The following is an 18653-nucleotide window of genomic DNA, read 5'->3' on the forward strand; positions in this document are numbered from 1 at the left end:
CCACCTATAGAACTTATGCCCACTCCCTTTTAAAATTATCATTAACACATTTCATTTGATACCCATATCGTACAAACATATTCTAGAGTCAGGCCTGGTCCACCTTTATGGCGATATACCTAAATGGCGTCCATCTATAGAACTATGGCCCACTTCCTCTTAAAATACTCTTTAATACCTTCCATTTGATACACATGCCATACAAACACATTCCAGGGTTCTTTTTACAACATGGTGATTTTCCCTTACTTTGTCTCCACAGCTCTCAACTGAGTATGTAATGTTCGGTTACACCCGAACTTAGCCTTACTTGTTTTTTTTTTTTTTGTTTTTGTTTTTTTTTTTTTTTTTTGTATCCTAATTCTTATTTATGTGTTATTTATAATTTTTTTGTTATCGAGTCTTTGAAAGGCAGTGGCTGCTTAAGCGCCGAGATCTAAAACCGCTCAGCTACAGAGAAACTCATCAGCTGAGAAATATAGATTCACAAAATACAATAGACTAAATGCATAAATATAATTGTTTAATTATCAAGAGAAGATAGAACCGTCTTTTTTATGGCAAAGAGCGAGTCCGAAACATCAATTATTCTCGAGTGAGAGTTATAATCTTCACACAAACATAGAAAAGGTTCGTGTAGTTAGAAATTGCTTCTGCATTGTTTAAGAATTATAGGTTTATAATGCCTTGAAACTCGGCATGGAACATTCAAGTTTACTTCGTTCAAAAGAAATGGGCTTGAAATCGATCCATTTAAAAGTCTAGCCATAAATAGTACACCCAGCATTTCTCTACGACTTGCAAGTGTAGGAAGATTTATTAGTTTTAATCGATTAGTGTAAGGAGGAAGATTATACGGAGAGTCCCATTGAAGATTTCTCAACGCGAAAAGTAAAAACTGTTTTGAATTAATTCTAGTCTATCCACATGAACTTGATAACGCGGATTCCAAATTATCGATCCATATTCTAATATCGGCCTCACCAATGATGTGAAAAGGGTTTTTGTAACGTAAGGATAACTAAACTCCTTTGCCCATCTTTTCACAAATGCTAAAACTCCTTTCGCTTTATTGACTGTGGCATTAATATGAGGGTTGAAACTGAGTTTGTAATTCATTATAACTCCCAAGTCGACAAAAACATTACCGCTTTCCAGAGTTTGGCCATTAATTGTGTAGGAAGCTGGCTGTAAAACACATGGATTTACATTTTTCTATGTTGAGAGGCATAAAATTCGTATTACACCAAGTAACTAAAATTTTAAATTCGCCTGGATTACAGAACGTTCTTCAACCGACGCGTATGACTTAAAAAGTTTTACGTCGTCGGCATACATTAAAATTTTAAAATATTTTATAGTTTTGGAAACATCGTTTATAAAGATCAGAAACAGAATAGGACCGATATGGCTGCCCTGAGGCACACTGACATTCGAACAAATGTTTTTAAAAATGACTCTTTGAGTTCTACCGCAAAGATAGGAGGAGATCCAGCGAGTTAGGCCAAGTTGAAACCAAGCCATTCGAGTTTATAAACAAGTAATGAGTGGCATACTTTGTCGAATTCTTTGCTGAAATCAGTATATATAAGGTCGGTATGATGATTGTTTCTAAACCCATTAAAGACGTGAGTTGTAAATTCAAGCAATTGGTTGTGGTTCATTTGGCTCTGCAAAAGCCATGCTGAGAACTATCTATCAATGTAAAAATCCAAAATGTAAGATGATTAGTAACGATTGCTTCGAAAAGCTTAGGAATAGCGGAGAGCTTTTCTATTCCACGATAGTTTTCAATAGACGACTTGCTTCCTTTTTTATGGAGTGGGATAAGAAGAGATTCCTTTAAAGCCGTCGGGAAAATGCCATTTTTCAAAGAGAGGTTAAACAGATCCGTAAGGGGCTGGTAAATGTATTCCGCACATTTTTTAAGAAAACATGTTGGGATCAAATCGGGACCGTATTTGAAGGATTCTCTTAGGGTCTTTAGATGTAGTAGAACAACTTCAGGCAGCAAATGTGGGGCACATATTGAGTTACTAGAATGGAGCTCATACGGATATTTTGTAGGTGATGAATCAACCACAGCAGAGTAATTAGAGTAAAAGAATTGAGCGAAGAAGTTTGCAATCTCTTGATCGTTGCTGGAAATGCTATTTCTAAACTTCATGGCAGAAGGAAACCCGTTAGTTCTGCGTTTAGAATTTACGAAATCATAAAAAGACTTCGGGTGGCAAATAATGTTTCTTTTAATTTTACATGTGTAAGCTTTATAACACTTTTTATTAAGTTCAAAATGCTTATGACGGAAAATAGCGTACTGTGCATAATGAGAGTGTAAATGATCTGATTAAGGCAAAGATCAGTAATTCCATCCAAAAAGTCATTTTTATGCATCTTGGATGATACGGGGACAATATTGTGATCAACGGTATTCCAAGATATATGTGGCATATTAAAGTCGCCTAAAACAATCACTGAGTCTGTGGGCTTTATCATCGATTTGACTGATTGTAACAGTGAAATATGGTTCATATACACTGATAGACCAGAAGACGGTGGGATATAGCAAACGGCTAAGTAAATATGACCCCGGCCTAGTAAGATTCGGATGCATTTAAAGTCGATGGAATCGACTTCGGCTAAAATAACATCTTCAGATGGAATTGAAGAATGTACAGCTAGCAAGACACCATCTCCGGTCCTATTTAAGCAATCATTTCTATAGGTCTGATACTCACCGCAAAAAATTTCGGAATTTAAAACATTGGGTTTCAGCCATGTTTCGGTAAAAGCAATAATATTATAGTTACAGTGAATGGTTTTCAAATATAAGTCAGTTAATTTAGTATTTAAGCCTCTAACGTTTTGATAGTAAATGCTTAAGCAAGATATTAAATTAAGTTTTTTGGATCGGAACTTTGAGGAGGAATTTTTGCTACATTTTGAGTAATCTCAATTGTCTTATGCACAAATTCGCGAAAAAAGCCCCTGGCGTCCAAAATGCGCTGTCCAAAAGTTTATCAAATCTTTTGAGTAGACATCAATTCAAAATGAAGAAATGTTTCTTTCGTAATTAGATTTAAATTCTCTTAAAGTAATGCTGTCAGCCTTAATTTTCGAAGTGACATAAGACTTGATATCCTCAGCGGAAGTGTCTTTGTCAAAGCGAGATACAAAAATCGATTTTTTGAGCCGGACTACCACCAGATTCTTAGCCGGTGCTACTGAATAAGAAGTCACAGACTGAGAAGTTACAGTTTCAGAAGTTACAGTTTGAGGCTCTAAGGTTTTTTCCGCGGCCTTAGAAGTGGATGGAACCACAGCTTGCGGATTAAGGAAAGCCAAGTCTAAAAGCTCCACTTGCGGAAGATTAATGTTCTGAGCAGGATTAAGATTCAAAGCGTTAGGTGAGTTTTCAGAGTGTTTTTTTTTTATTACCGCGGTTGTCTTTATTTCTATTTAAACAATGCGGTAACTCAAACACTTGAAGGATTTGAACAAGCTACCGTATTGACTGAACTTTTCCGTGATTATGGAAAACTCTTTAGCAATTTCAGAAAACGCATTTCGTGTCTGTCTAAACAGTTTAAATAGGTCAACCTCAGTTGATCTGCATTTAATGCATGACCACCGTACCCCCTTCTCCCCATCATTGTCAGTGTCAACAACTCTAGCCGTCAGTCCCGCGCACTTTCCATGGGCGAGCCCAGCGCAAAGCCAGCCAGAGACATAACGTTCGGATTCGCTTTTTACCTGACAGTTTTTGAAAATGCAAGTCATTTTTTATAGAAAGGTGAAAATAGACTAGTATAAGAATATAGAAATGGTAAAGATATGTTTGTAAATTACAAAGAAAAAACAGTTGAAATAGCACTGAGAATGAGAAAGGTTATATATAAAGCAACTCTGAAAGTTTGGGAGCTTAGCGGTAGCTAGCAGTTTTAGAGTCACTGTCACTTGACACTTAAAAAGCGACGCAAACAGCTGCGAAGACAGTAAATTGCGAGAAAAACAAAAAGTGTGGCACAAAAACAATTGCAAGGTGCCAATCAAAATTGCAACAAAAACACAAATGCACAATGACTCGGCAAACACAAAATGAATAATAAGAAATTGATTAAAAACTTTAAAAATTCACAAAATCTTAACTTTTCAAAGCAAACCAATTGTATTAAAATGAACTCTAGGTTTTCGCACTTATTTTTGTCACAAACTAGTATTACAATTTAGATATTACAATTTAAAACTCGCAAAATAAACACAGCAAAATAAAATGTAACTTCACAGCTATAATGACGTTTGCGTTCATTGCTACCCATAATGTAAAAACACATCCTAGTGTTACCCTGGTCCACGTTTTGGCCTATACCTCGAGATCCTAGTCACCTATAGGTATGAAAACTACTCTGCACTAAAGCACTCATCAACAGCTTGAATTTGATACCCATAATGTAAAACCACATCCTAGTGTTACACTGGTCCACGTTTTGGCCTATATCTCAAGACCCTAGTCACAAACAGATATGAAAATTACCCTGTACTAAAGCACTCATCCACAACTTTCATTTGTTATCCTTCTTGTATAAACACTTTCTAGGGGTATCAGGGTCCACGTTTTGGACTCAATCTCGAGACCCTAGTCACCAATAGGTATGAATACTACCCTGTACTAAAGCACTCATCAACAGCTTTCATTTGTTATCCATATTCTATAAACACATTCTAGGGGTACCCGGGTCCGCATTTTGGCCTATATGTCGAGACCCTTGTCACCCACGGGTACGAAAAATACCCCGTGTCAAAGTACCCATAAACAGCTTCCATTTGATGCCCACATTTTACAAACATATCCCAGGATTACCCAGGCCCACGTTGTGATCTCAAGACCCAATCCAGAACGGGATAAAAATTATCCAATGTCTGTCTCCTGGTTCTAAGCTACCCCTCCACCAATTTTCAGCCAAATCTGTTCATCCGTTCTTGAGTTATAAATAGTGTAACTAACACCACTTTCTCTTATATATGTATATATAGACATCACATTACAAACTTCAAAAATAACGGTATTTCTCCACTATTTAATGGATGCTATTATACAATCTACAAACTTCAATCACTCTATCTATTAAAAAAAAGCGCATGAAAATCCGTTGCGTAGTTTTAAAGGTTTAAGCATTCAAAGGGACATGGCACAGAAAAAGCGATTTTGTTTTATAATATGTAGTGATAGTGATACATGCCAAAATACCAAAAAATAAAACTTTTTTGAAGAATTTTAAGAACTTGTTTAATATTTTTAACGAAAGATTATTTTTCAATAGATGTATGCATTCTTAACTATTTATGTTACATAAATATGTATGTACATACCTATGTCAAGCTGATATGATATGAAAATACATACATATGTACATTCATACATGCCTATAAACCTACGCCCGAATTTAAATAACGCAGCGAATGATATGTACATATGTACGTATGTGTCAGATCATACCTAACTCAAAAGCAATTAGCGCGAACAGTTGACACCGAACAATCACACACACGAATTTTTTGGTAAAAATGTTACTCTTGTTGTGGCTGATATAAGAAAGGAATCAAGTATGTTTTTTGATGCAGATCGTAGGTAAATATTTCAAAGTTTTACTGAAAAGTAGAATTTTTTAAATCCATCCATCCGTTTATGAGTAATAGCTGTGTAAACAAAAATGTTATGATTTTTTACTACATTTTGGCAATTTGCCACGCCCCTATAATATATATTGTAACGATTTGGCTTGCAAATCCTCTTATTTGCAATCCTCTGCTAAGTTCGAATCACTAAACTGTTGAATAAATAACTCCAATATTGAATAATGGAAAAATGGCCTTTATTAAAGTACTTCACAATAACACTTATACTTTGCTACTCGCTGGTTTAATAACCAAACTGATTGATAACTCAAATTAAACTCTACTATTGGCCGCCAGATCGCGTGCTTAATCAATAACTGATTGATTGCTCAACTCAAACTGAATTACTTCTTACTTGCTTGCCCCGCTTTTATAGTTTACGCTGCATACTTCTAGGCTCTTCGATTTCCAGAACTTACTAGTTGTTTCGGCTACAAAATCGCCAGCCACAACTACGTGCACAAATTATTGCTCTCTCTTGTGACAACTCAGATAAGATATATGCATGTGTTTGTGCATTGCCGTTCCGCTGCTCGTATACGTACATATGTGTAGACGCAATTATTTATTCGTTTATGTAGATACATAAAGATTGAATTATTGATGTGAATGTTTGTAGTTTACAGTCTCCCGCGCGCACATAGGCATATAAGTAAATGCATCCGTGTGTGACACCTCTCTGGGCTGCCTTATATATGTGTATACTTGATTTAATTATTAACGTAAATACTGCTTGGCATGGCCTTAGCATCGCCTTAGTGATGGGATAATTTAGTGATGCTAATATCGGTGACAATATCTTCAAATGATATTAACTGTACCATCTCACGTAGCTAAGCTTTCAAATGCAAAACACCGTTTTAAAATCGGAGCATTCTGCGGCCACCGTGGTGTGATGGTAGCGTGCTCCGCCTACCACACCGTATGCCCTGGTTCACACCCCGGGCAAGGCAAGATCAAAATTTTATAAATAAGGGTTTTCAATTAGAAGAAAATTTTTCTAAGCGGGGTCGCCCCTCGGCAGTGTTTGGCAAGCGCTCCGGGTGTATTTCTGCCATGAAAAGCTCTCAGTGAAAGCTCATCTGCCTTGCAGATGCCGTTCGGAGTCGGCATAAAACATGTAGGTCCCGTCCGGCCAATTTGTAGGGAAAATCAAGAGGAGCACGACGCAAATTGGAAGAGAAGATCGCCTTAGATCTCTTCGGAGGTTATCGCGCCTTACATTTATTTTAAATTTTTTTTATTTTATAAGATTTATAAATTTTAAACAGAAATTTAAGCCGTGGAGGAAGGAATTTGGAGGAAGCGTGCTCAAACTGTAGCTGCGTCAAGATAAGTATTAATAGTCAGGCGGAGATTAAGGCAATAATCTCCCACAGTGCTTCATGAGAAAGTGTCCTGGAATGCAAAGAAGCATTTAAAACACTCCGCTCAGGCCGCATCGTACATCTTTACTGGGTTCCCGGTCGTAGCGGGATAGAAGGTATCGAAAAGGGCGATGAGTTGGCAAAAGAAGATGCAGCACTCGCTGAATTGACGACAAAGCAAAGGAGACCGTAGTTGCATTCCATCCTTCAAGCAGGAAAGGCGTAGACCGAAGCTGCAAAATTTCTAAGATCAGGCGCATATTCTACGATATTAGGGTCACAAAGCGGTTCATATCTTTGAAGAGAGAAGAAATAAAGCTCACGATGGACATGCTAACTCGACACTCTATTCTGGCGTCACATAATTTTAAGTTAGGCCTCGGCAGTAATAGCAGATATAGGAGGTGCATGCTGCAGGAAGAATCGGTTGAGCACATTCTGTGTTCGTGTCCTTCGTTGCCAGGTTCGAGGCTCATCGAAACAGAATAAGAATACAGGTTGCCAGCGGAACTCTGAGTTCCATCCGATTACATTGTGACCAAATTTGACAAGGATGACGGAAAATCGTTCCAATATACATCAAGCTAAACATGGAATACACGGAATCGATCTATTATCATTCCGGTATCACTAGGCAATCACCGCTGTCCTTACTCTGGTACACTCCCCGTCGCCTAACCACTACTGTTGGTGTCAACAGGCCTGCTATTGAACTTGTGTTAGCCTCAAGCAGTACTATCTATGGTACGATGTATACTCACGTCCGCTTTCAACTGATGTACATTTCGTGCTGTCATTCAACAACTGCATACCACCCTAGAACGTAGCGGGTTTGGGAGCCTAGGATAAACCAGCGGCGGTTGTAAGTGGCGACTTATCGTTCAACGGGGACTGAAGCGCAATCTTTTCAAGTGATTGCCAGCGTAATTTGTAGCTTATCCAACCCAACTGTCAAACTCACCCACCAGGATGCAGACTGTCACAATACGAAGCACACTGACTATATACTAAGGCTATATTATGAGGCCCAAGCAACCTTTTATATAAACAAGGAAGTCATCGTCTTTCGGTGTTTTTTTTTTTCAATATTCCTTTTTCGATTGATTGGTTCAAGTTCAGCAAACTTGTATAGTTGCCGCTAACAAATAAAAAAGGTTGCCGAAAGCGAGGATGATCTCAGGACGAATGATCCAAAAATAAGAGCCTAGAAGTGTCCGCAAAACTTGAAACGTCTAAGAAGACTATTGAAAAAGCGGCGATTCCAAACATGAAATGAATTATAAAACTAACTTTGAAAGTCACTATCGCTAATATTCAATCTACAGAAACATTTTTACTCCTAAAAGTATGCAATTTCAATTGAGTATTCATTCACAAACAGCGCAAACCGGACCTTTCAAGCTTGTCAAAAATCTGACAGCACTCTGCATCGCTAGTTTTCTTTTTAACAATCACTTATGCCTCAGGAGACTTAGAAGATTCGTTGGCACCGTCGCCAACTCGGGCAATCACACCTTCAACCAATTATATGCAAAACATTTTTCTGTCATGTACTTGACACCAAAAAATAAAAAATAAAACATAAAAAATAAAAAATAAGACATTATAAAGATGGAGGCATATAAATTTGAAGGAATGTACGTGCATATGTAACAGATGCTTTAAAAATACAAAAGTTTGTAACATAAGCCAAAAATAGCCACCGGCAAACGTTTTGTTTTGCATTGTTTGTATGAAAATTACTTTTCTTTTTGTTCGTTACCTCTCTGCAAAATTAAAAGTAACACATACGCCCCACCGGCTGTTCTACTTAAGCTCGGCGCAATGGGGGACATTTAGAGAGGTCAAGCAAGATAAAAATTCCCTTTGATTGCATGCTGTTTGTATGTAGGTATGTATTAGGGATATCATGAAGCTTCGGCGTCGATTCCGAAAAGTCGGAGCTGCAGATGGATCTATACATATTTTTTTTTTAATTTGATAAATTTTTAAGTGCATGATACATGGATGATGTCTCTAAGCTTGGCTTGACTTACATAACTCTGCCTCAGGAATTCTACACATCTTCATGACTTGCAATAAAGATTGCTGTTAACCCTTTTTATTAATACTTTTTTTTTTTTAATCTGTGCGAGATACCTTTTATTTGGTACTAATATAAGCACAGCTCACTTCGTTTTTTTTTTTTTTAATTTAAAATAGCAGGTAACCTTGCAGAAACGTTATGCCTTTTAAAGAGAACTCCAATTTTAGCATGTTTCCTACACACGATGTTTTATCCGAATGGATAAAGTAGTTTTCTAGATAGTGTTGTTCACAAAAAGGAACCCATATGTTAGGTGGCAATCCAAGGAGGCAGGGTAACTAAGGTTACGTTAAGTTGGATGGCAGCTGTTCAAGCCAGGAGCAGGTCAGTTGAACACTTTTATCTTGGTCCATTTTGTTACCACATACATTAACGGTGAAACTGCCTTTCAGTTCTTTAGCTAACAGCTGTGTAGAATGAAGTCATTTCATTTCGTTTCAGTGCAGTAATAATATGTTGGTATTTTCTCTCGCCTCCTGTTTGTTAGAGTGCAAAAGCCAGAAGATACAACCCTAATCATTAGTTTTTAGTGCTGTAATCATCTACAGACACATTTCTTTACATCATCAATTTTAGATGATTTTTCAACATTTGAAACTTCCTCAGCAGAGTCAAATACGTATCAACCGAGTTATTTACGTCTCACCATCACAAAGACCATCTGAGCATAAATTGACTGGCCGATTTCACCTCATCGTCCTACATACAGCTAATACAGCTGGCGCTGTCCAGTAGATTAAGCATGTGGTTCGGACACCCACTGTTGAATGACCTGTCAACACTCCAATTACCGTGGATAGATAAGATTTTGTGTACCCTTATAGCTCCGTCGAGCGCTAAGAGTCAACAACAGGTCATCAAAACACAGCAGAATTTAGTGTCAGCTCAGCATTTGTTAAGCTGGCCCTATGGCCCCCTGTTCAGAAGTAGAAAGCAAGTGGTCAACGGAATTCCTTAGTCTCCACTGAAAGACGCGTCCATTTCGTTCATGTCTTCCCGGAATACACTTATGACGTGGCGCCCTGATAGTTTTTATCAAAATGTAGTTAATTGCCACTGAAAGTGAGGTTCAATATCGCGGTAGCAGAGCTAAGCGCTTTAATAGCCACCTGACTATCTGAGTAGATGTTAAATTCCTTAACAGCAACAGCGGCAAATATATTTATATTTATGTAGCATCCTTAACAGCAGCTGCCTCTACCTTGAAAACGCTGCAGTGGCAGAGCAGCTTAAATTTCCGCTGAGTTCAAGGCAGAATCTCCAACTTCAACAATGCCGTACAGCCGAGATCCAACCGTGAACAGGCTCACTAGACTGTCACCCCTATTATTTCAGGATTTCAAGAGGGTGCAGATTCATAATCGCGTTTAGTGCCAATGAAGGTAGTGCTGAAGGGGCCGCGCTTATTCCTACCATCACCGATCACTGCACTTCTTCTACACTTTTGAATATGGAAAAAAATTTTAAGTGTTCTGAGCCTGACCAGAACGCCATAGAAGAGAATCGGCTTGATCACCCTATTGTGACGAATATTAGCAACGCTAAGGAATACTACCATCTCTAAGCCAACACTAAGCAGTGACTTATATGCATATCAACAAGTCAATCATTATGTCTACACATATGTACGTACACGAAGCGAAGAGAAAACGCACAAACACATGCATACATCTTATCTTAGATGCGCTTAAAATTAGACAATAATTTATGCAAGTATCACTCACATATACACGCGCATATGAGAAGCTATAAACGTAGTTATAGCTGATAACTAACTAGTAAATTCTAGAATTAGAAGCGCCTAGAAATGTGTCAACAAAGGAAACCAAAATATAAACGCAGCAACAGTTGAGGCACGAAAATCAGTTTGATTTAAGCAAGCTATCAGTTGCGAAGTATAAGTGTCATTGTGAAGTACTTTAATAAAGGCCATTTTGCATTATTGAATAGTGGAGTTACTTACTCAACAATTTAGTGATTCGAAGGTTAGTAGAATGTTAGAAATAAGCGGAATTGCTCAAAATTTGTTACACTATTATATAGCTAATAACTCATCCTTTGCACGAAACCCCAGCGAAGCCCTTTCAGCCCCGTCGTCCACATTATGTTGCATTTCAAGCGTAATCTCAAAGTTTGAAACCCAAATGTAGCGCAGTTTCCGTAGCCCTTACAATAGTTGAATTGAGAAGCCGACAATCACTCTCGAGCAATCCTGCTCCCTGGAAGTCAACTCTGCTTTAAAATATTTCTATTGAATTATGCAGTAAAAAAATCGATTTGGTATTTATTTCAGGATATCACAAATAACTTTTTCACACCCTTCCATTAGGTGGTAACTTTATAAAAACACTCTAAGAAGCAGCATCAAAAGATCTATACACTCAGCATCACGAAATCTTAGAATGTCATAACCTAACAGTTATTTTAATATATAACTAAGACATGTTTTCCTCTCCAACACCGACTTTCGGTTTCAAATGAGAATGGAAAGCTAAAAGTCATTTTAACGCCGTTAAACTCACTTCCGTAACATCTCTAGTACGTAAACAATAATGTGTTACGTGTTGATATGGCACATCTGGTGTTATTTGGTGCTGATTCACATTCTGTTGATGAACGTGACAGTCACAAAATATACCGAAATGAAAATTCGGGAACACTAGTCGTTCCTCTGACCAATGTGCCTACGAGTCATTCATGCGATCTACTGACCTAATCACGTAACGTGTGTGAAATTTATGAAAATATGTGCCAATAGACCTATGGGGCTAACGATAGGCAGTTGTAATAATTTTTCTTATATTACATGTGCCTAAAAGTATGAATGTGCTCTTAGGAGATCTGTCGAGTGGGTGTCTGCACTAAGAGTAAGCCGAAGGTTATTTGAAAATCTCACTCAGCTTTGGTAATTTTTACACTTCCTAACAATGCCCCTAATTTTTTCTTTGTATATCAAACGCATTTATTTATTTTTTTTTTGTGGTAATTTTATTTATTTCTGGTTAACATAATTTTAGGCGTGTTCATAACACATTTTTAAAAAGTTATTCATTTCCTCATCTTTCTTTTCTTTTCTGCAATAAATATTTTATAACCTGATGTGTATAAGAAAATTTTTTGAGGTAAAAGAAGCTCACCTGGACTGCATGAATGTAAGCGATTCAGCCAAGGCCGAAACACGTTCGCCCAGTTCCGCAAAAACTGGTCAGTGATGCATGAAGCGACACAATGACTCCATCTTTTCATGCAGCATGAGGAGGTTTGCCATATGTAGATACGAAGCGGAATTCACCTTTGGAAAATTACCCGTCAGAACCTCAAGTAGCAAGGATCGATGATTCTTGGTCGTAACTTTAATATCAGAGGACCGCTTTTGCACTCTCGGTCAAAAAAATGTCACTACTTTGGAAGAGGTAGGATATGCCTAGCTTCTGCTTAGCTGATTCGCAGCACATCTTGCACAAGGTGATTTGGAGTCCGAGTTCTTTACATGCACCAACTTTAACCCACAAAAACTAAGTGACCCACCTGACAGCTCCCCGCGATATTTGCATACTCTGAAACCCAAGCAATCTAAATTTCAAAATAGTTTAATGAAACCGCTAGCGAGGTCAAATACTACCCCCAGCGGGTTAGGGGGCTTAGAATATGAGAGGCATTAAAATATCAAATTCATTCAAGGAGTTGTGTAGCGCAACCCTTTCAAGTTCTTGCCACCACTTCTCCGAAATGATCGGTTTGGTGCCTTAATGGTGCTTGTTACCGAAACGTAGCGGATCTGCACTCGGCAAAATACCATCAACATCGATAACACTCCCCAACAACAACAGGTCAGGTACTTCCATACCACCTACGATCACTCCACTCTTGAACTTTTGAAGGCAGATGCTTTACCTCTGCCTGGCTGTCCAACATACTTACTAAATACTTTCATACGCTGACTTCCGCCTGAAAGCGACTACAGCGATCGGTCTATTAAACTATCAGCTTACGTCAAGCTTATAACAAAAAAACCTACACCAACCTTCCCATTCAGTTGAGCATCATCCGTTAATCAGAATACCTATCCACTACCCAAAATTAATTCTTCCTCTCATACTCACTTGAACGTACGCAATTGAACTCGCACAGGGAACAGTTACCGGCTGACAACGATTTGACCTGTTTGGGATAAAGTTGAAGTTGGCAAAAATGCTTTCGTTCTCGTCAACATCTACCGAATTTATGTTACGAATTTTATTCAGCACCATAATTCACATTGAGTGTCTAAGGCATCCTTATGCTCACCGACAGCCGCCTGAAAGCTGGGAATACATATCAGTTTACGGTCACCCACCCTTGCATGCCCCCATATGGGAAGTAGTCTAAGACGAACCCGTATGTGCAGATCAACTAGGCTTTTCAAAGTTACCTGAAGACTAATTGGTTTGTGTGCTTGACGGCCAAAACACCCTGCGGCCAGGTATCTGTTCTTTTTTCAGTTCTTGATATTGGCAAAAGAATTTATAATTTGACGCATCTTATTCCTTATACTGACAGCTTGCTTCGAAAAAGTCTGTTTGTATGTGCCATTATCGACACTTCCTGTCCAGATATCTCCATAAAAACCATTAGCCATCAAAATTGGTCTACAAGCCCGTTGTATTTATAGTGAACTCCTCAAATTTCCTGAGGAGGTAGTGCAGAGCTGTGCGTCTCGTATAACCATCTTCCTAGCGAATTCATTCCGTTTAATATTGCTTTACCCAGTAATCTAACAAAGGAAGATATTGAAGTCCCCTATGGATGATTTTCAAGTTAGACTAAAGTACATTTTGAGTCAGCTTCACTGACAACGACCTTGACATAGGTGCCTGAGACTACATTGGATCAGTGAGCTGCTCCCTCTTTTGCAGGGACTTCTTCCTGCATGACTTTGCGCGAAACAGAATGTCGGTGCGACCGATTGACGCATAGGTTTTTCTAGCATGGTACAGCCCAAGTTTCTTTTTCCCTTTTTTTAAGACATCTGTGTAGACGGCAATGTCTCTACCAGTATCTCAGTTCTTCTCCCATTCCCCCTTCGAAGGAAATTTTTCGTTCTGTACCTGCAAGTAAACACATCTGTATCGGATATTAGTTCAATTTTGACACAACTTAATCGTCCTTTTGCCATGTCTCATAGCTGCATATGGGTATAAACCTGGTTTCCAACTCAGCAAGGACACAATTGTGTTTTTCTCCAATTCTGTTTTCCAATTCATTCAAGCATTTTAATGTGTTTGAACGAGCGGCACAGGTGGCCACCGCGAAATAATGTCAAGAATTACAATTACGAAAAATGAAGACCATGCAATGGAAATTGATGAAGACGACATGTGGGTGCAGCACATGATTAATGAAATAATGTCGGCGAGTATCGTGGATGGAAATGTTGAAATGGGGGGATGGCCATGTTGTAACGTATGGCACATTGTGCAAAACCCAATTCTGTTCACTGGTTTGTGAAGGCCTTAGAAGAAAATGGCTAAAACATGTCCTCGGCCAGCGATATTTGGCTAATGATATTTGAAGGTTTCTTTGTTTCGTAAAAGTTGACAAAATAGCCAGGTTTACAGAAATAGCCAAAAAGCCATGACGTCGAGTGTTTGCGTTACGTAACTGTATGTTTTACCTGACAATATATTATTTCAGGTACACAAAATCGTTTTCGTAATTGGCTCATGTTGGTATGTACATATATATGTACGTAAATTTATAAGGTGATATTCAAGTGATTTTAATGGTTTTTTAAAAGAGCTTACAATAAATTTCGGTACTCTCAAGAAGCCTTATACTTATGTATACAAACAACGAAATAATTACGCTTAATGGTTTTTTAATTTGAATTGCGTTAGAATGAACAAAGAAGTTTGTGTATGCAAAGAGCTCTTTCGTTTTTATTAGAAATGTGTCAAGCTGTTGGCGATCGAGCGGCTGGCAGGCAAAAATTATGAAAATTTTCTGTGGGCATCTCTAATGAAAATTTCTGACAAAAAAGTTTCAAGAACAAGTCAACTTTTCAACTGCCTTTTAAATTCCATTAAATGCCAACTCTTTGTAAGAGGGCTTAAAAATAGCCTTTCGTGGAGGAAGTCATAATCATTATTAATTAGCACTTAATTACCTAGGAAATTTTCGTTTCGTAACAAGTCACCAAATAATCAGCTATCTCATCAAGTCTTCCTTTGACTTAGCGGGGTCTCCCCCTTCCTCTGCTAATTGATAGAAATGCTTCGGTTTCGATGTCGATGCTGATTCCCAGGAAAAAGAAGACCTTTATACTCCTAAATTTGTATCCGTAAACAGGGATGCTTCAGCCAAGGCACACGCAAATTCACCAATTTTTTTCTTGGATGGCAGCAAGCGACTTCTTTGCCTCTTTATTCAATTAAGAGAAGCAAGAACTCGCGGCGCCAGAAATTGTACGTTCATACAATAGAGTGTACCATGGCTGTTTATATCTGCTACTCGAATTATATTCTCCAGATCTACGTTAACAAGTTCACACACGGGAAAGCCACGTTTCCAGAAGCCTTGTTTGTTTTCGATGGCTCGGAAAAGTACTCTTTATCCTTATGGTAATAACCAATGTCGTTTGAAAAAATCTTCTAATTTTGTAGGGAACTCAAATTCAGCAATCATTCAAGCAATACCTTTTCGCGCTATAAAACACTGCTTCGAAATCTATAAAAGATGGTGCGTAACGCTTTTCTTAGCGTTAGTCATTTTCAGGATTTTGCTAATAGCAAAAATCTGGTCGATAGTGGATTTAACTGGTCTGAATTCGCACTAAAAGTTCCAATTAATGCATTGATTACGGATTTAAATCTATCGCACAATACGCTAAGCGACAACTTTAATGCGAGATTTGGTAGGTAGTTATAAACCATAAAGCTCAGAAAATAACATCGGCCAAGTGGTCGGCGCCAGACTTGATGACCCGTTTTTTGGCGATTCCATCACCATTGCTAGCAGTAAGGCAGCAGGTCCTGTCACCCCTGTCGAATAATTATTTAAATGGCTTCAAGAGTCCTGAGGTTTGTATTTACCTAAGCCCAGACTTCAGAAAAAGACATAAAAGATGTCTGGGTCGGTTAAAATGGTGTGATCTGGCCGACCCCTACAAACCATCAAAACAAGAGACTAAGCGGCGTGGAAGTTCATGAAGAGCAAGCCAGTTTATCCAGAATTGTCTGCTGTGTTTGCTTACTTCAAAAATATCAAACCCGAAGTAACATTTGGTGCCATATGCAAGAGCTGTAGCGATTTCACCCAGTATTTTTGGAATATTAAAGCATATTTTTCGAGTTATAAGGTTAAGTTAGGTTGAACTGGCCTGTCAATAAACACCTCACATAAACTGCATGTGTCCACAGTGTTACAAGAATTTGTTTGACGGCAGAACGGAGAAACTCCAATCAGATGCCAAGACATATGTTATAGAATAACTCCGTCCTCTTGACAAATACTAGCAGTTTTCTAGGACCCAGCTTAATTGCTGCCTCGTGATCTGGAAACTCTGCCGCCCATAAAGCTGTAGCCTTGACCTGGCGAGCGCAGGACACGAACACAGAAAGTGCTCAACCGTTTATTCCTGCAGCTCACAATTCCTGCACTTGTTGTTACTGACGAGGCCCAATTTACAAGCATGTGACGCCAGAAGGCAGTATCCAGTCAGCCCATCGTGAGCCTTAAGTCTTCTTTATTCAGAGATATGAGCCACTTTGTGAGTCTAATATCGTAGGCTTAGAAATTTTGCATACCCGAGGCCCTGTCTACGCCTTTCCTGCTTGACGGATTATAAAGACCTTGAATTCATATTTTTAAGCATAAATATAGTTTTTAAAGGCATCTTTTAAACACCTGAAATCAATCTTTTTTTTTTGCCTACTTTGAGTTGCCCTACTTATTAGCATGCCGTAACTGTGTAAGTAGTGAATACCACTGTGATATAGATGGCATTGCTCCAAAAAGTGCAAAAGGGTAAAAAATGCTATTTTTGTTTTTCACTTGTTTCCTTTCTCTTAATTTAATCTTATTATTTAATATAATTTCCTTTATTTACTTATTTTACTGTGTTATTTTATTTCCTTTTCTTTCATTTAATTTTTTTTTTAATTTTAACAATTTAATTTAGCTTTATTTATTTTATTTTATATTTTGTTATAACTTATTTCCTTTTATTTTATTATACTTTATTTTATTGGTTTTTATTTTATTTAGTTTAATATGTTTGTGTTATTTCATGTTATTTTATTTTTTTTATTTTATTTTATTGTATTTTTCCAATTTTTTTTTTCATTTCACTTAATTTTGTTTTAGATCATTTTATTTTATTATACTAAATTTTTGTTTATTTTTATTCTATCTCATTTTACTTTATTTTATTTTAAATTTTTTTTTTTCACTTTATTTTAATTTAATTTTTCAATCTTACTTTACTTTATTTTATTTTACTTTATTTATTTTATTTTATATTTTGTTATAACTTATTTCCTTTTATTTTATTATACTTTATTTTATTAGTCTTTATTTTATTTAGTTGAACATGTTTGTGTTATTTCATGTTATTATATTTTTTTTTTTTTTTATTTTATTGTATTTTTCCAATTTTTTTTTTTCATTTCACTTAATTTTGTTTTAGATCATTTTATTTTATTATACTAAATTTTTGTTTATTTTTTATTCTATCTCATTTTACTTTATTTTATTTTATTTGTAATTTTTTTTTTTTACTTTATTTTAATTTAATTTTTCAATCTTACTTTACTTTATTTTATTTTATTTTACTTTATTTATTTTATTTTATTATGGTTTTTTTTATTTTTTTTTATTTAATTTTACTTAATTTTGTTTTATATTATTTTATCTTATTATACATAATTTTTTATACTCAGTTGAGCAGAGCTCACAGAGTATATTAAGTTTGATTGGATAACGGTTGGTTGTACATATATAAAGGAATCGAGATAGATATAGACTTCCATATATCAAAATAATCAGGATCGAAAAAAATTTTGATTGAGCCATGTCCGTCCGTCCGTCCGTCCGTCCCTTAACACGATAACTTGAGTAAATTTTGAGGTATCTTGATGAAACTTGGTAAGTAGGTTCCTGAGCACTCATTTCAGATCGCTATTTAAAATGAACGATATCGGACTATAACCGCGCACACTTTTTCGATATCGAAAATTTCGAAAAACCGAAAAATTGCGATAATTCATTATAAAAGAGAGATAAAGCGACGAAAATTGGTAGATGAGTTGAACTTATGACCCGGAATAGAAAACTAGTAAAATTTTGGACAACGGGCGTGGCACCGCCCACTTTTAAAAGTAGGTAATTTAAAACTTTTGCAAGCTGTAATTTGGTAGTCGTTGAAGATATCATGATGAAATTTGGCAGGAACGTTACTCCTATTACTATATGTACGCTTAATAAAAATTAGCAAAAGCGGAGAAGGACCACGCCCACTTTAAAAAAAAAAAATTTTTTAAGTAAAA

Source organism: Eurosta solidaginis, chromosome 3 (assembly GCF_040869045.1).
Source record: "Eurosta solidaginis isolate ZX-2024a chromosome 3, ASM4086904v1, whole genome shotgun sequence".
Classification (NCBI taxonomy): Eukaryota; Metazoa; Arthropoda; class Insecta; order Diptera; family Tephritidae; genus Eurosta; species Eurosta solidaginis.